This window comes from Pinus tabuliformis, chromosome 5_1 (assembly GCF_031772625.1).
Source record: "Pinus tabuliformis cultivar Carrire ecotype Pingquan chromosome 5_1, CPIR1, whole genome shotgun sequence".
Lineage (NCBI taxonomy): Eukaryota > Viridiplantae > Streptophyta > Pinopsida > Pinales > Pinaceae > Pinus > Pinus tabuliformis.
In genome coordinates, this window is record NC_142305.1 from 942,069,261 (window position 1) to 942,094,879 (window position 25,619).

The following is a 25,619-nucleotide window of genomic DNA, read 5'->3' on the forward strand; positions in this document are numbered from 1 at the left end:
CATTCTGATTTGATGATATCCTGAACGAAGATCCAACTTGGTGAAGTAAATTGATCCATGCAATTCATCCAGTAATTCATCAATGACAGGAATGGGAAACTTATCTTTAATAGTGAGCTTGTTGAGCTCCCTATAATCCGGACACATGCGCCATGATCCATCCTTCTTGTGCACCAATACTACTGGAGCAGAGAAAGAACTTTGACTCGGTTGAATTATACCAGCCTCTAGCATTTCTGCAACCATACGTTCAATTTCACTCTTTTGGGCATAGGGATATCTGTACGGCCTGATGTTTGGAGGAACACTTCCTGGAATCAGATGAATAGCATGATCATGATCACGAATAGGTGGGAGACCTTTGGGAGTCTCAAATACCTTGGAATGATTGTCCAAGGCTTTTTGGAGATCTTGAGAAATAGATGATTCCAATGTGGAAACATCTAGTGAACATATTTGTGCAATTACACCTCTTTGTTCCTTTTTTAGAAGCTTTGTCATACCGTTAGAGCTGATTATCTTTCCCGGTTATACCCCTTAATTCAACTTCCTTTCCTTCCACAGAAAATTTCATGAAAAGTTCTTGAAAATTAAAAGCTATTGTACCCAAGGATTGTAGCCATTGGACTCCTAGTACAACATCAGCACCTCCCATTGGAATGGAAAGCATTGGGCTAGTCAATACATATTCTCCCATGGATAGCTTGATATTATGGCACTTTCCAGAGCAATTTATTGTTCCTCCATTTGCAACCATCACTTGACACTTTGGTGCTGGATATAAGAAGCAATTCAATTCTTTTGCTACCTTACAATGAATAAAATTGTGGGTACTTCCTGAATCAATCAACACTATTACCTTTTTCTTCTTGATTTGTCCTTCTATCTTGATGGTTTGAGGAGTGGTAATTCCCGCCAATGCATTACAAGATATGGTTAGATTCATTTCTTCTTTATCTAGGCTTTGTTCCTGGAGTATATCCTCTTCTTTTGACCTTTCTTGCTCCTTTTCTTCTTCCTCTTCACAATCTATGTAGAATAATTTCTTCTCAGCACACTTATGACCTTTAGTGTATTTGCTATCACAACTGTAACAAAACCCTTTTTGCTCTTTTTTCTTCCAATTGTTGTGGTGTCAACCTTATAGGTTGTGGAAGACTAGGGGCAACAACACTTCCATCTTTATAGTTGTGAGTGGTATGCTTCCTGGTTGCCATAATTTTGCTTTCCATTTTTCTTGCTAACCTGAATGCCTTCTCTAATGAATCAGGTTCCCAAAGGTGAACATCATGTTGGATATTATCCTTTAAAGTTCCTATGAACACATCAATCCTATGCTCCTCTGGAATATTTTTTACCCTTATGTTCAATTTTTGGAACTCCTCAATGTGCTCCATTATTGAACCCTTTTGTTTGAGACTTATCAATTGGCTAAAAAAAGTGGTGCTTTTTGTATCCTCATAATGTGCTGTCAATTCTTCCGTAAAAATTGCCCAAGTGATGATTTGTTTACGAGAGAAGAGCCATTGATACCATACAAACTGATTTGGTTCCAAATATAAAGTTGCAATACGTACCTTTTGTGTGTTTTGCACATTATTGAGATAAAAAAATTGCTCCATCTGTAATATCCATGTTGCGGGATCCTTGCCATCAAACTTCCTCATATCGATTTTTGGAATATGGTGGGTCTTCGATCCAACATTTGGGTATATGGAATCATGATTAACATTTCTTTTGTTCTCAACATGAGTTTCCTTTACTACCCTTTCACCATTAGGGACCATTTCTTGTAGCAACTTATTCATATTTATCTTCAATTCTTCCATGTCTGTCTTCAAATCTATCTTCCAATCGTCCATCTTAGCTTCCATGCCATTCATATTAGCTTCCATACCCTTTATCTTAGGTTCCATGCCATTTATCTTAGCTTCTGTTAGCTTTTGTAAGACTGACATTTGTTGCACTGGGTCTTGTAATTTTGGTATATCATGTAGCATTTCTTCCTCTTCTTCATGAGTCATGCTACTGCTTTCAGGTTGCTTACTAGGTGTTTTCATTTTCTTTCCTCTGGGAATCAGTTACTGATAACAATGCTCTACTATTCCCTTTGAATTCCTTCAAAATAATTTTTCAAACCAAGCTTAAGCAAAAATTTAAAAAAATCTACACACCTTTTTTCACTTTGTAGGAGCTCGATATTGCCTCTGATGTATCTTTGTAATTTATGATCATCCAATTATGAAATTACGACCTATAGTATCCCTCTGTGTCCTCTTTACAATGCCACTAGTCTCATCCCAATTGGATTCTCCAAGGAAGAGTTATGTCAAATCTCCCACAGTGACTTGATTATAGACTAGTTCAGTAGAGTGAACTTGAACGATGTGCCACGTGTCCCTGTTTCGACCTTTGGCTCTGAAAAAGATATACAAGAAACTACATTCTGTCCTCTTTCTATATCTTCTGACGAAATTTCAATCCGATGCTTAGAGAGAAAGTTATGACGATTTTACCTGGGTCACCTGTTTGGAATGTAATTCGGGAGTCTGCAAAAATACCAACTTCCTCAGATCATATCTCCGCAAATATAGCACAAAAAGCTCTGAAATTCAGATCCGAGATTCAGTGCGATGTCTTCTCAAATGGGTTTTTCTTTACGCTTCTGAAACGTCATAGAAAAAAGGTTCTAGCAAAAATTCCACGATGACCTGTTTGGAGCAGCGAAATCCTAGAATCCAAAGCTCTGATACCAAATGTTATGAAACGAGCTCAAGAAAAAGATAGAAAAGATAGATCAACGCCTTAGAATTCAGCCTCTTCGAGGGGACAACCTCCTTTACATTACATAAATGAACCATTCTTCGATGATTCAAATGACAAAACCTCCTTTCTATATATAGGAGTATAAGGAGTCACAATATAACCCCGCCGACCTAACAATAATAATATAAAGCCACAAAAATAACAATAGAGGGATTCCATGGGGCATAGTAATAACAATATGAGGATAATAGGGGCACAACAATATTAATAAGGGGTACAACTACAATAGTAATGGGGTAATCACTAGTATTATAGGGACCCAACAGATACAAGGACGTTCCCACTATTGAGGAGTTCATCAAAGAGGCCTTGGAATTAAATTCCATTCTGGTGAGACAACAAGAATATTTCTGCCAAAAGATGTCACATATTACTCCCTATCTAACTACTAGCGACCAGCTGACAGACAAGGCAATCAACCAGAGAACGAAAGTTAATGATTTAAACACTAAAATCTCTGAGTTCATTGAGTGGTAGGAAATAGAAGATGGAAAGAAGGCCAATCTACCCAAGATTAAAGAAACTCATAAAGACATTCTCTTTACAGATTGGGATGCCAGAATCGCAGTCGCAAGGGAAATTGGAGTATCAAAGAACATAGTCAAAGCAGTGAACCACATCCTGTTCGCCACCAATCTCATCAAGGAAGGCAATATGAAAGAAATGCCCAATTTAACCACTCTATATAAACACTGGAAAGAAAAGGCGGGGAGTCAGATAGAGGCAATTGCGAAACTGACCACGACCAATTGGGAGTCATATTGGTAGTATCTGGTTAAGCCACATAGCCAGATTATGACTCTCAACTGTTCCCTTCACACGACTCAAAGGATGTTGCCACCGCTCACCGATGCGATCTTCACAGGACAACTCAAGACTCATTTCGGGCCACCTCCTCAAATCCAACCGATGACCGATATTTGTGATTTAAAGGACAAGCTGGTAGACAACAAGTCATCCTCTTAGTTTTGTTTATTTAGCCTCTGTTTATTTTTGGAGTTAGTTACCTAGTTAGGAGGAAGGTTGTTTGAAACCTCCTCAAATTTTGTATAATCTATTTTTTCACATTTAGTTAGAGTAATATTTATACCCTTCTCATGCATTTAGAGAAGGGTCCAGAATTTTATCAAAAAAATTTGCAAAGAATGCACTATTTTAAGTTTGTGAATGCTTTGGTGAAATGATAGAACATGATCGTTTCTTTTAGATATCAGACTACCTTCCTTTGTTGATGCACTTTTGTATTCTTGGGAGACAATTTGATTTGAAGAAAGAAGTTGGTCTATGTCATTTGTCAAATGAGCAAGACTTCACACATATGGTACTATTATTGTGTATGATTGATTCTGTTTACATTTAATTAGTGGCAAAACTTTACTTTCATGAATTATATGTGAGATTTATTATTTCTGTTAAGCGTTAATTGTACTTTTGTATGATGCCTAGCTGAAGTTGTGATTTTCATATATAACTCATCATATATGCGATATATTTTATAAATTCCTTTGACTAACTATTTAGTCAAAGGAATTATCTTTTACATTATCATCTCTGTTTAGTTGTGTTCAATCTTTATTATCACATGCTAAATAGATATCTTTGTAGATTGCTTATCACACAAGAACACCCAGGTTTATATTAGAATAAGTTAGTTAGAGAAATTGCATGGTAGAATAGGTCACTTAGATTATCATTACTCTATTGCAAAGCACTCATAGACCACCCACTCTCATCTTAAAACCCACACTGGGAAATTGGTCCCATTATCCTCAGTCGGAGACACCACTTTAGACGGAAAAGAAGCTATCTTAAGGTCCAGACTGGGTGGTTATCCTCCATGTTTTAGCATCAAAATTTTGAGGCCGCAATAGGATGGCATCTTGTGGCACTTCACCAATGCATTCGTGGTGGTGCATCTAGATGACATCTTGATCTTCAACGAAAGTTGGGAAGAACACCTCCACCATATTCGGTAGGTCCTTCAAACCCTTCAACAACACATGCTGTGTGCTAACTTGGAGAAATGCACCTTTGGCCTAACCCATGTTCAATATCTGGGGTACATCATTGATGTACATGTGGACCCATCCAAGATACAAGTCATTTAAGATTGACTAGCCCCAACCACTCTAACAGAGCTCCACAACTTTTTGGGTGTTGCCAGTTTCTACCGCAGGTTCAAGTTGGGGTTCTCTCATATCGCTTGGCCTTTAGGTCAAGTCACCAAGGGCAGAGCGAAAGCAAAGTTCTTTTGGTTAGAAACCCAATAACGAGCGTTCTTCAAGTTGAAGAATTGCCTCTGTTTTGCACCAGTGCTCACATTACTAGACATGCAACAACCATTTGAGATTGAGATAGATGCCTCCGACTATGCTATTGGGGAAATTCTTACTCAACATGGGCATCCAATGGCTTACCATAGTGAGGCAATTTTAGACACAATTCGAAAGTACCCCACTTACGACAAAGAAATGTATTCCGTTGTTCAAGCCTGTCATCAAATGGAAGCATTACATTCTGGGGAAGGAAATGATCATCCACACAGACCATCAACCTCTACAGTTCATACAGACAGAAGGGAAGTTGCAGAATGATTGCCATCAAAAGTGGTCCACCTATATGCAATAGTTCCATTTGAACATTAAGTATAAGAAGGGAAACACCAATAATGTCATTGATTGTCTCAGTAGACCACTGATCATGGTGCTGATCACTGTGCTCGACTCCTATGGGCATGAGACATCAGCGTGGCTGCATGTTTACAAGAGCTACCTAGAATTCGACAACATATACCACACACTCCTAGAAGGGAAGAAAGTTCCAAAATTTCATGTTCGGGATGCACAGTTATGCCACTTGGGACACATATGTGTTCCTTTGAGTGTGCCAAGATGATTTGGGAGGTGCACTACAATCGGGTCGCTGGACATTTCGGAGTAGAGAAAACAGTGGCAGTATTGCAGAAGTATTTTTATTGGCCGAAACTTTGTCAGGATGTTGGGAAGTACATTAGATCCCACACTGCCTGCGCTATTGCCAAACCAACCATCAAGAAGAAAGGCCCATATACTCTTATACCTAATCCTAGTTGGCCTTGAGAATCTGTCTCCATGGATTATATGTCAGGCCTTCCTTCTACAAAGCATGACAATGATTGCATTTTCGTGGTCGTCGACAAATTCTCTAATATGGCCATCATGGTGGCCTGCAAGAAGAGTATCTCAGCAGAGGTCACTGCTAAGCTCTTCTTTGAGCGAGTGTGGGTACACTTTGGGATCCCACAGTCCATTATCTCAGATCGGGACAACAGATTCCTGAGTGCATTTTGGTCAAGTCTTTGGTCGATGCTGGATACAAAACTCACTAAGTCCACGGTTTTCCATCCCCAAACTGATGGCCAAACAAAGGTTGTCAACAAAATGATTGTACATATTCTGTGCATGTACAACTCAAAGCATCCACACACATGGGATGAAAGTCTCCCTTATGTCCAACAAAACTACAACAGAGCTCTCCACAACTCACCAAGCCATAGCCCCTTTCAGGTAGGGTTGGGATTTCAGCCATTATGCCCCATTGATGTGGCCATACCATTTACAACCACTCAGGTAGATTCGGATCATGTGCAGTCCGAAGCTGAAAGGGCTAACAACGTCATTGTACGCATTCAACACATCCACCAATAGGTCCATGATATATTTGACAGATCCAATGCTAAGTACAAGCAGTGCCATGATCAACATTGAGTGCTGCACAAGTTCCAGGTGGGCGACAAAGTTTGGTTTCATTTGCAGAAAGAGTGCCTTGCTAGGCCCCACTGCAAGCTTCACCCACTTCGATATGGGCCATACACCATCACCAAGGCCGTCGGTGACAATTCCTTTGAGCTCAGCATCCCACCGTTCCTTGGTCTGCACCTAATGTTCAATGTAGATCGCCTTCTGCAATACTTCCAACCATTGTTGGACACAGCTAACATTGTAGAACAACTCACACCAACATAGCAAAACCTAGACTGCATGGAACAGGCCACCACTGATTGGATGATGGACACACAGATCAAGAGCACTCGCCAACAGAAGATCCAACTATATCGGGTTGTCAAAGTTGACCAACTCCTTCACCAAAAAAAGTGACTCACTAGGGACCAAGTTCAGCAGAAGTTTTCACATCTCATGGAGGCACTCAACGCAATTGGGACCATTGATTCCTAAGTGGCGAGGAATGATCCAGGTGGATATTGGTGGCCACTTGCCTATTCCATTTGGACCCCCAACACTGTCTCTTTCAATTTTTTGGTTTCCTTAGTTGTAGCACAATTTACTATTTTTGGTAGTTTTTCGGGTCTTGAACTTCTGGAGCCATTTTGAGGCCCTAAACAAAGTTTTTAGGGAAAACGGAGAGACTAAGAACATACCGAATTGGCTCGCCCATTTGCTTTTAATCGTCTCTTCGAGATCTCAGAAACAAGGTATTATGATAGTCAAACGAAGATCGTATGCCAAAGTTACAAACTCGGGAAGTTGATGTACCAATTTACCCATACAGGGCCCACAGTTTTGGCACTTCATCTCCTAGGGTTAGGTTTTTGGATGTTTAGGGTTTTTCATTGTTTCTCAATATAAATGGGCCTTTGAGCCTCATTGTAACATAGTTCAAAGGCATGTAACTGCCACATCTCTCCTCATAGATAAGCTAACATTGCCCGAGCTATCTTATTTCCATTCTATTTGTAAGCATAGTTCAATATTTTTCCATTAATGAAATGAAGTGTTTTTTTGTCGTATCTCTATGTTTATGATTATATTTGTAAGTTGTTTCGTTTCTGTTTAAGTTTGTATCATATTTCATTACTATAAATGTGGTTACTTGAGGTGTAATATTTCAACTAGCTTTGCACCAACAGGCTCATAGTAACAAGATAAGGTGATGATTTACATAGTGCATCTATATTTTGTTTAATCTAACAATTATGTGTGTGTATGGCAATACTTGAGATAAAAAGACACTAAGGAATAAAAAGGGATGAACAATAGGATGGTGCAACACAACATTGACAATTCTTAGTATGGACCTGAGGAAGGATCAATTGGGAAGATAGCAGAAGCAAACTCTCTTGACTTAAGGGAAATCTTGAGAAGTTTAAGGGTTGAGATAAGGAGTTGCAAAGATGACAATGAGAAACTTGTCAGGGCACAAGAAAGGTTGGTCAAAGCACAATCGAAGCAAGCTGAAGTGAATGTAGTTATACTACAGAGTCTCATAGATTTGTAGAGGTAAAGGAAACATTAGTTGGAAGTTAGCCACAAGATTAGGAAACGTCCATCAGAAAAAAGAAAGCAATAAGAAAGAAGTAATGGAGTAGATGGAAGTAGATCCAGGAAAATGCATAGACTGTCAAGTGAAGGCATTGTAAAGTGAGGTAATTCATTGAGTACTCTAAAGAGAAGAACCAATAATCATGAGCAACGATCATGTGTTTCTCACAAAAGATATTATCATCATCATCATCATGGAAAAAGGAGGGAAAATTAATATGTACCATAAGAATTCAAGAAGGCCAAACCTCCTATATTTGATGGTGAGGTAAAGAGAGTAGAAGATGCTGAGGCATGGTTTCTTTGGATGAAGAAGTTCTTCATAATCCAAAGCTACACTGATAACATGAAGGAAAAGGTGACTACCTTTAGTTTGAAAGGCAAGGTCGATATATGGTGGGAAGATTTAACAAATGTGAAGAACATAAAGGAGGAGGAGTTGTCCTGGAAGGAGTTTGATAATGATTTAAAATGAAATTATCTATTTGAAAGGTATTTTGATCGAAAAGCTAAGGATTTCTATGAACTCAATATGGGGAAAATTTCAGATGAAGACTATACCATTAAATTTTTAGATTTGTTGAGATATGTTCCCTATCTCAAGGATGAAAAGGAAGAATTTCAAAGTTATATCAGTGGGATTACACAAGTGTTTAAGGAATGGATTGAGTTTGATGAGCCACAAACTCTTGAAGACGCAATTAGGAAATTGAAGCACTGTTATGAGTAGTCTAGGCACAGACCTGTGTATATAGAAAATTGGAAATCAAAGAGAAACAACAATTTTAAAGGAAAAGGGAAAAGAGTAGTCAAAGGAATAAGCTCGGTCCTTATCAACCAAGAAAATTGTTAAACTTACATGGACAGCGAAACAGATGGAAAGATAAATCAGTGATTGCATTTTTATTAACAATAGATATAGTACATTTATAGTACACATATGTGACTCTTGGGATTCAGATCCCAAGGTCTCTTGGACTGCTTTGTCCATTCAACTTCCACGCTAACCCTTTAGGATTAGGTGTCCAACATTCCCCCCCTTAATCCGAAGGGTTATGTATGAGTCCAAGAAGAGAGCTGTAATACAAAATGTGCAAAAAATGCATGGCAGCACTAGGCTGAATGTGCTCTATGAAATGTTGGTAAAAAAGGGCGGTGGTTTAAGGATGACCACCAACACTGGAACGCTTAGTGCAGTTCCCGGAACTCTTCCATAACTGGCAAGAAACTGAAGTTTTCTGCTAGAGGAAGTGATCCTATTGTTTTAAAGAGGGAAACCTTCAACCATAAAAGGGAGGTCTCACCCCGCATAAAAGGTAAAACTTCAACCTGAAAAGGGAAGTCTCAACCTGTGATGGTTTAAGGATAACCAACAACTCTGGAATGCTTAATGCAATTCCTGGAACTCTTCCAAAGCTGGCAAGAAGCTGGAGTCTTCTGCTAGAGGAAGTGTTCTCAATCTGTGTTCACGGGCATCTTTGTCTCTGGCTACAACTCTGAAACTGGTGTGGCAGGTTGTGGCTCAGGCTCGCTTGATGTGGCTTTGAAGCTTGTAGATGACCATCATTTCCCCCCCTGTCAGATACAAGGTGAGATGATGGAGAAAACTCGGCTGCAAGACTGTTCAATACTCTGGAACAAGTTCTGACATGTGTTTGGAATATCTTCTTGGCTGTTGATGCCCATTGCCAAGAAGCGATCCATCCAAGATGAATCTTTGTTCTTGCAGGACGTTTGTTTTTGAAGCATCTGTGTGAAGAATGGCTGGTTTTATGACAGTGCTCACATGGATGAAGATCAAAACAGTGATCTTTCACATGGCCAACTCGATCACAGTGTTGGCATTTCACGATTTGTTGTTTTTGTTGTTGTTGTTGTTGCTGTAGAAGAGGGGCAGAGTCTGGAACAGCTGAAGCTGAACTGTCATGAAGAGCAGGTGAACTGTCATAAATAAATCCAGCACTTTGAAACTGAATGGGCTTGGCATAGTCTGGAATATGAAAGGACAAGTCCTTGTCATATCCAAGACCAGTTCTGTGCTTGTTGTGGACAAGCTGTTCCCAAGGTCTGATGATGGGCTTGGGAAGTGCAGACTGAACCTCTGCATCTGCATGTAACTTTGCTGCTTTATCGGGTACTGAATCTGAATGAACTTGAACAATATTGACTTGCTGTTTATGGGAGTCTGCTTCATTGTTCTGAACAGAAACAGGTTCAGAATGATGACTCCACTGCTGTAATTCTTCCTGCTGCAGTTGTGATTCAAGCTGCAAAAACTCTATCTTTTCTTGTGCATTTTGTAAACATGTCTGAATTTCTGAGAGAGATTCTTTGCTGATTTGTAATGTGTCATCAACAGTAGATAATATCAAAGTTTTAAGGAGCTGTAATACTTCACTGGTTCTGGCCATTTTCTTCTTCAATGTCTGATTTACACCTTAACAAACTGATTACTACTCAATGCAGAAAAATAATATCTGAGCAAGAGGCTAGAGATCCACATCAACCACTGGCAGAAATTGGTAGCACTGCTTTTCTGCTCTATCAGCTCTAGGTTGATATTTATGTGTTTCTGCTGAAAGATGACCCAAAGTTTTGATTCCAGTTCCAAAAACTCAATGCACTTATCCAAAATTCAACATAATATGGCAAGGAATTTAATATGGCATTCAACGCTATTTACCAACACAAAAACCAACTTACAAAACAAATATACGTATGCAGAGTCATGCAACGCACAGTCTTCTTATATATGAGCCAATATACCATCCTCCAGCACACCGTTAACATATGTCATGGAATTCACGGATTTTAAAGAGAGGCATATGGTCTTCAACAGTCAACATAACATTCAAGGTTTTCATCCTTCAAAAAGAACTTGTACAATTATCCAGCAGATTTTTACAATTGGAATGCTTGCATTTGAATATAGCCCCATGGGCCAGCGAAACATTAAATACACTCTCTGTTCTGTGAAATCCTGAAAACCACTTTCCTAGTTTAACTGTCTTTTGAGGAAATTACTATATATCTCCAACCTATATGTCATTCTTTTGCTGGTGCCGTTCTCTATGAAGGCGACTATTGTACAATTGGCCCACTTTAATAACGCTACCAGTTCCACTGGGATATTGGTGTCGGTGACAATGCTATGGGGGGGCCATATTCTGTAACACATTCATTCCAGCACACGGCAAAAAAAAACTGGTTTTGAGATTACTGGTGGCCACAAGGAGAATACCAAATATAGTCAAAAACCTTCCTATCCATACATTATGTATCAGAAAATCCGATTTTTAAACATTCGGACTTTCATCACTGTTCCCTTTTTTTTTAACTTGATTCGTCACCTCGGAACGCGAGGTAACCCAGCGCATTCAATATATATCACCAGAAGCAATGTGTCCAAAAACAGTGGAAGAAACCCTCCATAAGCTCTTTCCAGCCTGCCTTGACGCTTCAATAGCTGCAAGAGTTCTTTTCGTGACAGCAAAACTAATGCACAGCTCTAGCAGTTTGTTACAAACTAAACACAGACCTTATTAACTTGTGTTTTTCGGTGAACAGAAGCGGCAATACCACGCAGAGGCAAATACAAACTTTTAACAAATGTTGGTCGGCCTTCTCTTCACATTTCGACTCTCCATGACGTGATCTTTTCGAACCAACGATTTTCTATATATTAAATAATCCCTTCGCTGTCGTTCTCGTTGAAGAAGAAACAAACATATTCCTCGCTCAGTCACTTAGGAGAATCAGAAACTGTCCCCCTCTCCTACAGGCCGTAACATCAAACATTTTCACAGTAATTCAAACTTGAATTTGGCAATGGAACATACACCATGCAACAGCGCTCATCTTGGGAAGGTCTTGAAATCAATTCGGCCACTTTATAAAGACTGCTACAGGTACAACATCAATTCGTTCCTTTTCCAAATGAACTGCTGTTAGCGTATGTAAACAAGGTTTTCTGATTTGGAAGAGTGGTTCTGCAATTCGATCTCCTATTGGACTGGTGCCAAGAACTTCAACAAATCTACACGGCTTACCAACAATACACTCCAAGAATTTAACAATGAAAAGAAGATTCTATACAAGCTGGAAATTATTATGAAGCTCAACAAATGTACAAATCTATTTATGCCAGATATATGGCTGCTCAGAAATATTTTGAGGCCTTGGATTTATTACAGTCATCAAAACGCAGTAACTATTCTCTTTCAAGCGCGGCAGAGAAAGCAGAAAGAAGTGAATCTTTGATGCCAAAAACATGGCCTGTACACAACAGAAGTCGGCTGGAGTATTCTTCGAAACAATCCTTCAACGCCAGGTCGATTCCGGCTGTGGACATATCTTGGCTTTATAATCTTAACTCGGAGTCTGCAATCTCTTCCTAGAAGGAAACGTACCCGCCATGACACTTCAGATGTTATGTTGGAGATAAATGAAACTGCAGAAAGGTGCTCAGGTTTAAGCGATTTAGAGCTCGAATCTGATTATACTGAAAGAACTTTCTCTGAATTGGACAGTGGAAGTGACTGTGACTTGGAATGGGGATGCGAACTGCATGCAATTTGAATAGCAGAGAAGAGAATTGATTTTGAATTCATATTGGATGGCACCTGAAGTCATTCGTCAAACTCGACATGGCTTGTCTGCGGATATATGGAGTGTTGGTTGTACTGTTATTGAAATGGCAACAGGCAAACCTCCATGGAGCCAGCAATTTCAAGAGGTGGCTGCATTATTTCATATTGGAACAACAAAGTCACACCCACCAATTGCGTTCAAACGTATGACTGTGAGATGAATGTCAGAGAATGCAGATGGAGCAGCGCATTCAGGCAAAAAATGCGCAGTCTCTCAGAGAAAACGGATGCCCAGTCAGGTCAGAGGCAGCGCAGAGAGGGGCAGCGAATCGACAGAGTATATGGGCAGAGTGCAGGAGGTGCAGCAGAATAGAGCAGCGTTAGAATATTTCTTTAAATAGGGAAAGGACAGACAAATTTTGAAAAGAATGCAGCTGACATGGTATAGCCTTCCTCCGACTAAAACATTCAACCAACGCTCAAAAAGTCCAAGAGACTAGGGTAATTTGTAGACTGTTAAATCTACAAATTCGCCAGAGAAACGCTCTATTCACCATAAAGAACCTGCCCTTTTTTTTTTTTATAGAAGGTAAATGGTCGCATAACAGTGTGCACAAAATGACAGGTGCTTTTCTGCAAGACAATGTAATTGTGCAGGTAACGTTTCTTAGCACTGCTACAGAACTGGGCAGAGATTGCAGCTACAATTTTGCTGACAACATATTCATGAAATGTAAGACAGACATGCACAAAGATGCCAGGGAAAACAGGCCACACAGAGATGCCAGGGAAAACAGGCCACTCATCATGGCTCTGATACCATGTTAAACTTACATGGACAGCGAAACAGATGGAAAGATAAATCAGTGATTGCATCTTTATTAACAATAGATATAGTACATTTATAGTACACATATGTGACTCTTGGGATTCAGATCCCAAGGTCTCTTGGACTGCTTTGTCCATTCAACTTCCACGCTAACCCTTTAGGATTAGGTGTCCAACAAAAATCAACATAGATTCAACACTGCCAACAATTAAGGTTGAATTACCTAGACTGTAGGAGAAGAGGCCAAGGGCCTTGGGGGAGAACCCTATAAATGATGGAAATGTGGGGAGAGGCACCTGTGGAAATATTTCCATAGTGAAAAAATGTTAGCCCGAAACTGTACAATGCACAAGGGGTAGAAACAGTTAGGGACATGGCTGATAACATGCCAAGAATATGCATCCATGGATAATATCCAAGATGGCTATTATGAAACAATTAACGAAGTGGAAGGTAGGATTTGTGATCAAAGCATTTTGATTTTAATTTACCTCGGTTCAAATTATAGTTATATTAGTCTGACAATGGTGGAAAAATGTAATTTGAGAAAAGAAGCACACCAAGAATTACGGATACTTCAGCTAGCCACCGAGACTAAAAGAAGAGTGGAGTATATTATGATGGCACATCCTTTTATGCTAAAGGATGTGGCTACAACAACTGGTTTTAAATTGTTGTTATTGGGTGCATATAATGCACTGTTAGGGATGGACTGGTTGTCTGTGCATCATACTAAAGTGGATTGTTATGGAAATATTGTTATGAGAATGGAGAATGAAGGGTGCTACAAGGAAAGATAAAATCGGTATCAGTAAGAAAAATCACAATGATGCAAACCAAACTAAGTTGCTGAAAATGATGTAAATTATATGTTGTGCAAATAACCAATAGTTTTAGAATGGTAATAGCAGTAATTGGCTAGAACAACTAGTTCTAAAACAATACGTTGATGTATTTTCGGAAAATATACCTAAATTACCTCCACAGAGGGAAGCAAATTTCTCCATAGAATTGTTTCCAGGAACTGGAACAACGTCTAAAGTTTTGTACTGGATTAGTACCCCATAGCTCATGGAACTAAAGCTACTACTGAAAGAAATGTTGGACAAGGGATACATCAGACCAAGTATGTCACCATGGGGTGCACTAGTCTTGTTTGTGAAAAAGAAATATGGAACACTCAGACTGTGTATAGATTACAAGAATCTGAATAAAGCTACCATAAAGAACAAATACCCATTACCATGAATTGATGACTTATTTGATCAATTGTCGGGAGCAACAATGTTCTCAAAAATCAATTTGAGATCTGATTATCATCATGTGTGTATCAAGAATGAAGAAACACATAATACAATGTTCCAAATGAGGTATGGCCTTTATGAATTTGCAATAGTACCATTTGGACTGACTAATGCACTTGCTACCTTTATGTGCCTAATGAACAATGTATTTCATCCTTGGATAAATTTGTGTTAGTATTTGTTGATGATATATTGGTATACTCATAAACCAAGAAGGAGCATGAGAAGCACTTGGTTGCGGTGTTACAATTGCTGAGAGAGCATAAGATATATGAAAAGACCAACAAATGTGAGTTCTAGTCACAAATCCATTATTTGGGACACATTGTCTCAAAGGAGGGAGTAGTTGTTGATCTAGAAAAGATTAAAGCCATTATGGAATGGCCAACACCAAATAATGTAGCTAAGGTTAGATCATTCATGGGTTTGGTAAGTTTCTATAGGAGATTTATTAGAAATTTCTCCAGATTGGTCACCCAATCATAGCATTGCAGAGAAAGGGAAAGAAATTTCTTTGGATAACTGAGCGTGTTGCTAGCTTTGAGCAGTTGAAGTATTTACTCACCCACACACTAGTTCTTCGAATTGTTGATCTGGAAACAAAATTCGTGGTGTGCATAGATACATTTAAAGAAGGGTTGGGTGGTGTTTTAATGAAAGAAGGGCAGGTTTTTTTGCTTTAAATCTTGAAAATTAAATGAGCATGAACATAGCCATGTGACTCATGATTTGGAGCTTGTTTCCATTGTTCATGCCTTAAAAATGTAGAAAAATTATATCTTGGGAAGAATATTTGTATTAATTTCAGACCAGAGAGGTCTGAAATGCTTGTTTGGCCAACCGAAATTGAATGCCAAGAAGGCTCGATGGTTAGCCTTAATCAATGAGTTAGATTTCGAAATCAAATACATCGAAGGGAAGGAGAACCGAGTTGTTGAAGCACTTAGTAGACGAGTTCAATTGGCTCATATAATAGCCATTAGTTCCTAAGGAATTGATCTTAGGGAAATAATTAAAAGTGCTAGATAACAATATGAAAAGTACCAACAGTTAAAGGAAAAGTTACAACACGAGCCTAAATGTGAGAAAGACAAAAGATTTCATCTCACAAAGGAGGGATTGATCAAATTTAAGAGAACAATTTATGTGCCGAGTGAGAATGGCTTGAAAAGGCTCATATTGAAAGAATTTCATGTAAAGACATATTCATGCCACCCAAGCTACCAAAATATATTAACAACCATTAAGAATTTTATTATTGTCTCAATTTGAAAAAGGAGGTGTTGATTTCATTTCAAAATGTATTGACTGCAAACAAGTAAAGGTCAAGTGCAAGCACCCAACTGGTTTATTACAACCTATCACTATTTCAGAATGGAAGTGGGAAGTGATCTCAATGAATTTTATCACATGATTGTCGCAAACAACCAAGTAACATGATGCCATCATGGTTGTGGTAGACAAGTTCAACAAGATTTCTCACTTTGTAGCTATTAAATCGACTTATATGGCTAGTGACATGGAAAATTTTTCATGAAGGAGGTGGTAATATTGCATGGAGTACCAAGAGAATTATCTTCAATAGAGATGCAAAATTCACTTCTAAATTTTGGAAAAAATTATTTACTGGTCTAGGAATAGATTTGGACTTTAGAACACCATATCATCCATAGAATGATGGGAAAATAGAGAGGAAAAATATAGTCCTTGAAGATATGTTGAGAATGGATGTAATTTACTATCCAAGGAAGTGGGAACAATACCTTCCACAGGTGGAGTTTTCCTACAATAATGGGTACCAAGAATCATTGAAGATGAATCCATTTGAGGCTCTCTATGGGAGAAAATGTAATACTCCTATCAACTAGAGTGATCTAGTGAATATGTTTCATGTTAGACCTAACATGTTAAAAGATATGGAACAAGAAATGGTAATCATCAAGAAGAATTTAAAAGTGGCTCAAGATAGAAAGAAAAACTATGCATACTAGCATCGAGTTTACAAATAATTCGATGTGGGAGAATATGTCTATCTACGAGTTAAACCTAAGAGGAGTTGCATGAAAATTGGGTCTTGATCCAAGTTGGAAACACAGTTTTGTGGTCCATTTCAGAGTTTTGAGAGAGTGGTGTTGGTGGCATATAGCTTGTGTTTACCTCATACTGTAAAAGTTCATGATTTTTTCATGTTTCTTTTCTTAAAAAGTATATACATGATGTTAATCATGTGATTGATTGGTTGGTGATACAGATGGAACTAAAAGGAGAGTTCCATCCAAAACCTCTATGCATCATAAATTAGAGGTAGATTGCACTCTAGAATTGATTTATCAAGCAAGTTAAGATGCAGTGGAAGAAATTTGGGCCTGAGGAAGCCGCATGGTAGATGGTTGATCAAATGCGAGCGACATATTAAATTTTGTTTGTTAGTTAAGAAAATGTATATATACGACTGTACAAAGTTGTGTATAGAAAGTTCATTGTTGTTTGTGTTGGGTTAAATAACTGTTGTAAATGTCTTTAGATATAGAACACCGATGACGGTGTTCCTCTACAGGGGTTGGGTCTGTGCCATACCCATTTTGCAAATTTCCTCTTTTAAACAATGTAAATATTCCTTGTAATTATTTAGCCACAATTAATTGGCCGAGAGAAAGGGGTATGGATTTCATATCTTGGGAAAGGAGATTTCTTGAGAAACTTAGTTATTTTAAATGCTATTTAGGGAAACTAATTTTTGTGTTTAATGGAGTTGTTTGTGTTATTAATTCAGTTGAAAACAAGGGCATGTCCATGTTTTTGTCTGGAAAAAATACAAGCAAAGAAAAGGAAAAAAATAAATGGGAGCCTTGGGATGTGTTATTCAATAAAGGGGGTTTCACATAGACCATGACAGGATGAGACAATTATGTATGTGGAAATGACGAGAAGAAAATATTTTCAGTTGGTTGGAACAGAAACAAGAAATGGAGGCCAAGGGAGGTATGTGAAAAAGAAGAGGATTCATTAACTCGTGTGAAGTTGAGCAGTAGGAAATAGAGCATTGTGGGATTGAGAGGATTAGTTGTGAAAATATTATTAAAAGGAGAACAATATATTGGTAGCCACCTGAGGAACCTAGGAGGGCTTGCTAGATAAATCTCACAGAGCAGTGGGTTGCCTAAGGCTAAGGAAACTAGTAGGAAGATTGTGGATTGATGAAGCTACTAGCTAGGAGACATAGACACTCATGTATTTGTGAGGGATGATGAAACACCAAATTTTTCCTTAGGGTTGAAGAAATGGTGCTTGTCTCACTAAGGAAGTGTTTTTAAAAGGTGATACTTGCAATCTCATGGTAGTTTATCGACCAACTGATGTATCTTCCCACGTTAAAGTGGAATTTCTTCTCTTGAAAGTGAGTTCTGGCGATGTTAGAATCCTTGTAATGATGTTGCATGTAGTATAAACTACTGGAATAATTGGTGGGTGAAGGTGGTGTAGCCTTGAGACACCTTATTTCAACTCTGAAATCTGACTCATTGGTGATTAATGCAAGAAAGAACTAACTACACCCTTTCTATGGTTGGGAGGAGAGTTGAAGTCCCACTCTTAGTTTCTAGTTTTTTTTGCTACATAAGTAAGCATTTACTTGAGCTTCTTATGCTTAAATGATATGTACATATTATTTTCACTGGTTAAATGTTCATACTAGTGATTAGGAATGTGATTTCCTGTGTGGATGTGGGATGTTGAACTCCATGTATAAATATATGAGGAATGGTTGAGAATACTTGTATATGTTTAAGTATTTGCATCTTAGTGATATGTGAAAGTCCTGAAGAGATTGTAATATCTTGGTGTTGCATGGTGAAGTTTAATGATTATGGTCATCAACATGTATTACTATATGCTTGTCCCATTAATTTCTCTGAGCACGTGAGTTGGTCGATTGAAATAAATGCATCCTTATGCTGTGGGTGAGAATTTAGTAAGTTCCTTGTAATTATGAGAAAATTCACTCAAATGCACATTCATTGAGCATATCTTCCTTACATATTAGTTTCCAAGTTTCATCGTTAAACTTTATGTGCATTCTTCAACGATTTTTGTTGGTTGTCGCAGTGCAATGCTTAATGGATTTCATGGCATCAATGCACTAGAAATTATTGCGAAATTACGTAGTTCATTTTTTCTCAGGCAGAAGATTTGGAATGATTCGGGCCTGCATAAAACCAAGAAGAAATGTGGAAAAGATTTCTAAGTAAAAAAGCCTTTCAAACAAGTCAATAATCGCCTCTGAGACCTAGTAGGTCAGGGGTTAGGTTAGTCGGCTAGGCCGGATAGGTCAAGACTAGAAGTAAATTGGATCCATCATTAACTAGTTGAGTGGGATCTGCTAGTCGAGGTTGGGTTGGTCGGGCCAATAGCTTAGTTGCACCCATTAGTTGGTCAACCAAGTCGAGGATGTGTCTTTGGCCAATATCACAACTTATTTTTTGCTGAAATGGGCTGACTGTCAATAGTACACAAGGACACTTGTTCCACGTGGATCCATCCATAGTAGTAGAGTATCCACATAGGCGTCATGCAAGATGCCACGTGGGTGACATGTAGGGGCCACTGTTGATGTGACGAGTTTAATGGACCTAAATTTTAATAAAAATATATTTTGATTCACAAGTCAGATCAGGGAAAAAATTATATCGTCAAAAAGGTCTTGACAAGATGAATGATATGGTATCGTTCCTTTCTAGTTTTAAGATAGTTGAAAATTGAGGAATTTTATGACCCTATTTCCATGACAGGACTATGGAAGTTGGGTCTATGATAGTAATACACCCTTCCACCCTTAGTATGGCCTTTGGGTAGTGAAATGGGTGTGTTAAAACTTCTCTCTACCTATAACATAACACATAATTCACAGAACTAGATTTTATTAGCCTACACTTTTTAGAGATACACATGCCTTTAGAACAAAATTTCTATCATGCTAAATTTTTATAGAAGGGAAAATAAAGTTTCCATGCTCCTAAATGCAATTGTAGTAGATGCTCCTTTTTCTCAATTGGGTTTAGATGTTATTAGTCCCATATATCCTAAGTGAATGTTGGGCACACACACACACACACACACACACACACACACACACACACACACACAATAACCAGAACAAATTATTACACTAAATGGCCCAAAACAATAACATTGAAACAAGCAAAAAAGGAGCATCTTATACTTAAAATAAAATAAAATATCCTTGTAAAATATGGCATTCCAAAAAATTTTGTTACAAAAAATGGATCCATATTCATTGGATCTAAATTTACGGAGTTCTACGGGAGATATGGTGTAATACCCCTTCCCATCTAAGTTGATTCTATTATATGTACAATGATATTAGGTTGGTGCGCTAGATTATATTATGTGCCCTGCATGCCCATGTGAGGATGTTAAATATTTTTTGGGTCTAGCGTGCCTATATATATATATATATATATATATATATATATATATATATATATATATATATATATATATATATATATATACAAAAGTTGTGATGTCGGAGAGCCTAAATTTGTAATTAAATAATTTTAACATATTTATTAATAAAATAGGTTGACTATAGAGCTCACTCTTTGACAAGAGTATAGGAGGCACAACTCTAGAGACAAAAGGCAACAATTGAGTGTTTTGATAAAAAGTGCACGCAAGGCCCACATGGCTTAGGAGGGTGCCACATGGTGAAGTTAAGCCATGCATATAAATAAGTATAGTTTGATATTGGGAAGGGGTGAGTTATTGAAAAATTCAGTCTTGATGATTAGTGAGCTAGTGAGTCATGTTGGGTTGTGTTGATGCCTCGAAATTTGATGCACCAACATGGGCGAAAAACACCTGGTTAGGACCTCAAAGAAGTTCCTTTTCTGTTTGGAATAGTGGCTCCGACTAGTTTAACTAGGTCCAGTTACCTTTTCCCAATCGCTATCGGTTTTACAATATGTCTTGAATTACCAATAGCTAGGGACATCAAATCAATTTTTCTAGTTGATCAAGCAAGAAGAATGACCCTTAAGTTGTTTTTTGGAACAACCAAACCAATCTAAAGCTTTGCCTCGAAGAGAGGACTTCTAAGATAACACATGCATGATTTAACTAGTATGCAATTAATCTATCCTATCTTGATTGAAGGAAAGAATAATCTTTCTCCCAATCAAGAGCTGATTTATTAAAAGAAAACATTAAGGAATTGAAGTAAAAATGAAGGAATTAGATCAAGGAGATAGATCTTGAGATCTGATTCCTTATTGATCTAAATACTAACAATCAGACACTTAGTAAGTAGTTACATAAGTGTTTGATTGAAGTATATCCAATTCCTAAGGTATATGCATATAAAATCTATTTATTTCCCAGGTTTACTTGTTATTTGAATGCGATCTAAAATGGTTGTCTTTAGTACATGGTAATAAAAATTAATCATATACTAAAAGAAATGAAAACATTAAAGATTAATTCTTTTAATTAAATAGTTAATTAAAAGAATTGTTACAACTCATATCATGATCAAAATAAATTAACAATTTGCTGATACATGTATTAAAAATTACAGTGCTGGCATATTCATAAATGATATGATGCTGAACTATATTAAAAATACACATATAACAAACAAATTGAAATATGGAATGACTGCAAATTATACAAAACAAAACATTAAAACATTGATAAAAATACTCGATGTATCATGCTCATTTTGTAAAATTCACAGTCTCGATCCTTTTTCTTCATCTCAAAGCTCTCCAAAAGTACAGAAATGCAACTAGATGAAGCTTCTTTAAGTAAAAGAAAAAGAATTCAGATCCTATCATTATATTAAAAAGACTAAGAGGTACAATAATGCAAACCTCAAAGGCTTTCTTTTTCGAATTCTGGACCCGGCCCAGTCTATTAGGACAGACTTGGAGATACAAAAATGCAAGCCCCCAAGGCTTTCTTTCTCAGATTCCAGACCCTTTATTCGATCCATTAAATGGGTTTAAATAGAAATACATTTTTTTTTTAAATAACAGGTCTACGCACAATGCTGAGGAAATTAATGGAATCCCTCAAATCTTGAAAAAATAAAAAATAGTTTTCAAAGATAATCTTTTGAAATGCCATTCTGGCTTATTGGCCTTGTATTTCGATCAAAGGATCCTTGCATTTGTAGATTCTGTGGAACTGATCTGCTTCTTTCTCTGTGCAACTTTCTCCTATTCATTTTCTTCGTTGTTGAATTCTTCGTTTATACCTGGAAAACGATAAACCATGGATAAGCAATCATAAATTGAAACTGTGTTTTTAGAAAAAGACAAGATCGACTGGAAACATGTGGGTTCGTTAATTAAATCGCAATTGCTTATTAATTGGAAACAAAACTCATTTTATCATAATCACATACAATCGAGGAGTTATAATTAAAATCCAATGGGGGCATTTGAAATCAAATCACAATCGTATTAGAATCAGAAGCATCCCTATCAGAATCAAATCATAATCAAAGTGAAAGGGATCGAATCGCAATCACAATTAAAACGGGAGCCGATGAATTATCGTCATATTTTGAGCAGGGAGAATCCCTATCAAAATAGATGAAAATTTGAATCATATCAATCAAGACCAAATTGCAATCAGAATGGAATGGGTAGAGGAGGAATATGGTATATGGCCCTTGAGTCTTGCAATTGCAATATCGCAATTGCAACAATAGAGAGGTTGGGTACCAATAGTCCCTAAATATTTGCGATTTGCAATTTGTGGGATGATGTGATGGTGATGTGGAAGATCCATGTGAAAAGGTGATGTGGACGAATGACATGGATTTGATGTCACTGCTGACATAACGGATGACACGATGGATGATGTCATGGGTGACGTGGAAGAGGAATGGGTCTAGCTGGGGCTTCCTTTGTTTAAACGCTTTTTCATTTAATATTTATTTTTATAAAAATTGTGTTTCGTATCGGGAGATCGGACTTGGAGTGGAGCGGTCATGTTTTTTAGAATTTGCGATAGCCGCGGACGCGGGGGATTTATGAACTGGAGTGTATAATCTCGTCGGGTCTGGCTGATCGCAATCACAATCGGCATGAGGCAGGAGGCATGACCCTTTGGTAACTGCAATAGCCGCGGACGCGGGGAATTTATGGACTAGCATGTATAATCCCGTCAGGTCCGGCTTATATTGCATATTGCAATCCGTGGTGCGAAGTGGGGTATGGACTTAAGCCTTTGGATCTTGCGATGTCCCAGATGTGATATTTTGATTCAATGGATTTAATCAGTGATCAGGTCTGGTTTAAATATCGCAATCACAATCATAGAGAGGCGGAGAGGTGTCAACCTGTGGTTTTTTATGATTGTCCGGACGCGGGGATCTTATTAAATGGAGTGTATGACTCCGTCGGGTCTGGGCTATATCATAATCACATTAGGTATAGGTCATGGGACTTGGGCTATGGTCTTTTGTGATCTCCACGGATGCAATATTTTTATTCAAGTGAAGTTCACGACCCTGTTGAGTTTGACCTTATCAAATCGCAATCGCATTTTGCTAAGGCCATGTGTTTTATCATGGTGTTGTTTATTATGTTGATTTTTGATGCGGGGGTATCATAGAGTTATAAAGATTTTAACCTTTGGGAATTTAAAAAACTCTGATTATTTTGTTTTTTAATTTAAATAACCCATGTTTTAATACTTAAGGTTTTTAAAGCCTAAGTGTGATCTTGGTCTCGGGGGCTATTTAAAATTTGGTTTTTGATAATCAAGGTTTAATACTTGGGTTTTAATTAAAAAGCCTAAGTATTAAACTTTGGTTATGGGATTTTATTAACAGTTTTTTATGTCGATTTTCTATTTTTTAATTTTTTGTTTTTTAAGAAATAAAATCAAAGGATTTTTAAAACTAAAGGGTCCCTATTTTTAATATAATAAATTTCATAGGAAATTTATAATATATTAAAATGGGGATTGTTGAAGAGTACAACATGTTGGACTCTAGAATTGGCTAAGGTGTGGTTATTTAGTTACCACACCGAATGGAAGCATCTGGTTTAGAGAATGATGTTATGGTTTTTAGTGAGCTTTGGTGGCTCCAGGAGCTTGGTGGCTCTGATTGCCGCTTGGTGGCCATGGAGTTCTAGTGTGAACTCGACAAGGTGTCAGTCGGTGAGTCCTAGTTTTGACTTAGGAATCGACTTTGGGAATATTTGGTTTTAGCTGATGGCACTTGGACACCAGTGAGATGTAGGATGAGACCATTATGGTTAACCATAAGTCACCCTATAAGTTGGGTACCACTACGGGATTCAAGCTATGCCACTTGGGTGTCGGTAAGGGGAACATGAGCATGTGGATGGAGATTGTAGTTGCTGAGGTTGGTGCCTTGGTTAGGGTTTATTTGTTCAATTTACAAATGTTTCCTATGGATTTTCTACCCCATCTTGGGGGGTGACCTATAGTTGAGATTATGAACCAGAAGGTCTATAGCTGGGAGGAATGTGGAGAGCCCACAACCAGTCAGACATTTTGTGCAGATAAGTATTCCCTGGGCAATGATATATTTTATGTGCATATTTTTATGTAATTATATGTTCCACTAATAAAACCCTAAAATGGGGATTTGTTGTACTTATGTGTTGTGCTGTTTATATGACTTCTTTTGCGGTGAACCCTAGCTAGGGTATATATATAATGTTATGCATATTTTGTCTGTAATGAGTATAATTTCTAGCTAATGTGTGGTTAAATGGATTTTTGTGTTGTCATAATTAAGTTATATGATTTTGCATGCAAACCCTTTTTGGGGTTCTTTGTGTATGTAATTATCATTGTTGCACATAGCTTGCATTATAATGATGGTCAATTATTGATGCACATTTTAATGGGTTTCGAGCTAGGTTAATACATAAGTAGTAGAATTGTTGTTGGGTTTGTGCATATTTGGTAGTGAGATAGGGTAGGATATTTAAGGAAGTCAAAGATTGTATGCTTCAATGAGAATTTCAACAAATTATTTGGTGAATCATGGGTTTGGGTACATAGCATTTCCCAACTGGCGGTCAACAAAGTGGTATCAAACCCAAGTTTATAGCACTGGGTCTGAAATGGACCAAATTTGGAACTAGACACAATTTTGTTTTGCAGGTTATAGGTTTCCCACCATTTGTTTGACGAAAGTCATGATGGTGGGAATAAAAAAACCTCCCTAAATTGGAAAGCCTATGCCATAGAAGGGTATCTGGGAGGTCTACAAGGAATAACATGTCAGAAATTTGATGGTTTTGGGCCTGCATAGGCTAGAGTTAAAACATAGATATAAAATTTGGAGATTGTCTATCAATTTTTTTGACAAAATAACTAAGAGGAAATACAAAGTACCCAACCAATTATACCTTTAACTCAAAAAAAATTGAGAAGTGCACTTCAATCAGAAATTTGATGGTTTTGGGCCTGCATAGGCTAGAGTTAAAACATAGATATAAAATTTGGAGATTGTTTATCAATTTTTTTGACAAAAGAAAGAAAGAAAGAAAGAAATTAGTTTAATGTCCATGAGGCTAAAGATAGCATATGGGACAGATTGCTTCTTCATCTGCTTGATGTATTCGGCCCTTTTTCTGTGAAGCTTCAAAATAAATGCTCCCAGCTTCTCGACAAACCCCTTGCTAAATAGATTATCCCAAGAGCTAGCTACCAGCATATCTGCATAATTTTCCATGTTGTC

General features: G+C 37.7%; 1 pseudogene; it reads left to right on the forward strand.

Moving 5' to 3' along the window:
* Positions 1–25,619, forward strand: part of LOC149167875 (monooxygenase 2-like) — a 45,284-nt pseudogene that overhangs the window by 15,451 nt on the left and 4,214 nt on the right.